The sequence below is a fragment of the Frankliniella occidentalis genome, unplaced genomic scaffold, assembly GCF_000697945.3.
Source record: "Frankliniella occidentalis isolate FOCC.00 unplaced genomic scaffold, Focc_3.1 Scaffold22, whole genome shotgun sequence".
NCBI classification, from domain to species: domain Eukaryota; kingdom Metazoa; phylum Arthropoda; class Insecta; order Thysanoptera; family Thripidae; genus Frankliniella; species Frankliniella occidentalis.
The window spans coordinates 1,083,295-1,086,308 of NW_026267152.1; the positions used below are offsets into that span (position 1 = coordinate 1,083,295).

General features: G+C 65.1%; 1 protein-coding gene across 3 annotated transcripts in view; it reads right to left on the bottom strand.

Annotated features, from left to right (window-relative positions):
• Positions 1 to 2,855, bottom strand: part of LOC113210977 (nascent polypeptide-associated complex subunit alpha, muscle-specific form) — a 40,254-nt gene extending 37,399 nt beyond the window's left edge. The window contains exons 1-2 of one of the 3 annotated variants that reach the window (XM_052264875.1): positions 2,558 to 2,855; positions 1,694 to 1,826 (exon numbers count right to left, since the gene is read on the bottom strand). The gene's annotated coding sequence lies outside the window, so the exon portion shown is untranslated. The other 2 variants (XM_052264876.1, XM_026429193.2) reach the window with 2 other exon arrangements.
• Positions 2,856 to 3,014: the final 159 nt, after the last annotated feature.

Genomic DNA, 3,014 nt, shown 5'->3' on the forward strand with positions numbered 1-3,014 from the left:
TGGTCCGGCGCGGTGCCGCTCCGCCACGCCACGCTGCGACCGGGCGATGCCGGAGCCGAACGGGCCCCGAGCGGAGCCGAACACAGCTCGGCCGGGCACCAGCCCCCGCTGCACGCACCGGCGCGGCCCCGGGCCCGGGGTCGTAAAGGTTTCACCCCAAACAATACCTCTTCCAGTCTATCCTATTCCATGTCTCTGTCGCGGACAGCCTGCCGCACCGCCGCGCAGAGACAACGAGCTATCTTGAGCGACACACATGCGCAAAACTCGTTCAGCCCACCTCACCTTCAAGAGGTCGAGGCAGGGGGTCACTCGGGCGGGGCGCCCGGCCCACTCAGGGTGCGGCGAGCGGCTGCGGCTGTCGCTGTCGCTGTCGCTGTCGCTGTCGCTGTCGCTGTCGCTGTCGCTGTCGCTACCGAGGCCGGAACTGGACCACGAGAGCGCGGAGTTGTACTACCAAAGTGCGAGCGGAGACCTCAACGCAAGCTTGACGGAAGGCGGCAGGACTTGGGGCAGGTCCAGGGCCAGCGAACGGCAAGGGCAAGCTAGAAGGCAACTATGAGCAATCTCTCTCTCTCTCTCTCTCGGACTTTCCTCAAGCGCCGTGGCGGCAGCGGGGGGCCCCTTGGCACCTTTCACTCGCGCCCAAGCAAGCACCGTCGTCCGTGCCACTGGCGGACCTGAGGACCGACCTGCCTCACCAGCCCCGCCCTGCCCCTCAGGCTGCTCGCTGCTCACCGCGGCACCAGCCGGACACCGGAAGGGTGACGTCAGACCGCGAGGTGCGCGCCCGGACCTCCCGGCCAATGCGGGTGACGTCACCGCTGCTGGCCCCCGACCATTTCGCGCCAGTTACAAACGAGCGTTACTTATACGCCGCACTCGCCACCCGCGCGGCTATGTGTGAACAGGTGGCGCCTGACGACGGCAATAACCACCCAGTTTGACACCTTCCTGCCAGTTGACGAGGCATTGAGAGGAAAATAACAAAAAGCGAAGCAAAAGTTAAGGTGGTTAAGGTCCGCCGCCTGCCACCACCGCGATGCGATGACCTGCCAATCAGCACGTCGAGGCTCAAAGGCCGCACGAACGGCGAGGCGGGTGTTTCCTCACACTCGGTTGGCCGTGCAGCCCCGCCCGCGGACGAGCTTGGCACAAAGAACCGTCTTCTGTGGGGCTTGGCTGCTTGGATCGCGGCGACCAGACCACCAGGATCCTCCGCCCGGGCTGATGACGAGGAGGACCCTGACAGAGGAGGCGTCCTCGCGCCGCGTGGCTCAAACGCCAGGACACGCGCGCCAAACGCGACGCCTCCAGTGACGCCGCCACCGCGACCTCGCCGACCCCGAAAGCGTCGTTCATCACGGAAAGCGGCGCATCGGCGCCGCGGGGCGTGGCGGGGCGGGGTACGTAGTGAGCAGGGCGAGTACGGGTCAGAGGGTCCGTGTCCCGCGTAACCTTTCGTGCCGCCCGCGCGCCCGTCCCGTACAGTCCTGCTCCGTTGTGGGGTACTGGTTCTGTCGGCGCGGTGATCTTTTGTTCCCCCGACCCGCCGACGCCGGGAGGCTTCCGTCGTCCGCAAGGTGGTCTTTGGCTGGATCTGTGTGGCATTTCACCCTTTGGAAAAGGGGCCCCGACCCGACCTCTCGCTCCGCTATCGCAAATCTTCCGCCCGAAGACGATTGACACTTACCTCGATCCGTGTGAGGAGCAGAATCGTGGCCGCAGTGAGGTCCTTCCAGGGCGAAAAGGTAATCCAACAGTCGCGCGGCGCACGCGCGGATCTCTTCCGCCGAGGCGAGACAGCGGCAGGGTCTTGCAGGGCGCTGCAGGACACAAAACCAGCTTATAGCGGCGTGCCGGTCCGCGAGGAAGACCAGCAGCCCAAGGCAACTCTGTGGCCTTGAGCACAGGAGTGCTCGGTGTAGGGCTCAATAAGTCATCAGAACAGCCGATGCTCAAGTGCAGGCAGAGTTCAGTGCTCTCCAAGGGTCATACCAGGCGCGAGGCGGCTTTCCCCCGCAAGACGCGGATGCGCTAAGCGGCCTCCCTGCGGATCAGTGGTTCCCACGGGTGGCAACTGACATGCCCTTTCGCGCCTGACAGACTTAGAGGGGTCTCTCCAGCCTGGACCACCCCGACAAGGAGGCTGGATGTTGGGGGGGGGGGGGCTCCTTCTGGGCACCCCGGGACTGTCCAGCAGCGCGCTTAGAAGTGAGGCACCAGGTCCCCGCAGGCAGCAGGCCTGCTTGCCCTGACTTCACTTGCTTTCGCTGCGTTCCGCGTCAACGCCTTGCGTCAGCTGCTCCGTCGTCACAGAGTCGATCCCGCCTAGGCTCGCGGGGCAGTGACGGTCCCGCGGCCTTATGCCGCTGCGACTATAGTCACTGGCGCGAACGGGCGCGAAGCCCGCGGGTGACAGACAGCAGAGCAGCGGAGGGAAACACCAGCTGGAACTCAGCTGGCGGCCGGGGCGGGGCTCACTAGGGCTTGCTGCTGGACGGGTCCGCGGCGCCGTCCGCGCTCGCTCTCCAACCTTGCGCGCACAGACACTCACACACAGACACTGACGCTGACGAAATCCTTCCCGTCCGTGCGCTCCGCTTAGCTCCGCTGCACGGGGGACACTTGCTGTTGGGCGTCACACTCGCGTCCGCGACGGCACACTCAACACCACACTGGCACGGCGCTGCACTCCGCGGCTGATCGATGCTCGTCCGTCATACTGTTGTGGTTCGTAACCAAGCAACAGGCCTGGTTGGCCTCGCGCAAGTCTCCGCGTTAGCAAACGTCCGACCCGCTCCGAGTCTCTCTACGGAATGAGGTTAGGTGAGGTGGGCAGACTAAAGCCCCCCCCCCTCCTCCCCCTCTCTGGACGGCCCCCAACCAAAGCCACCGCCGCAACCGCAGCACTCGCAGGTGCAGCCATCTAGCGGCGAGGTAGGACACTTCGTGGCACCTCCCCCTCCGCCCACATCAAACAAAGCATCCCAATAAGTCAATTGAAAAAACAT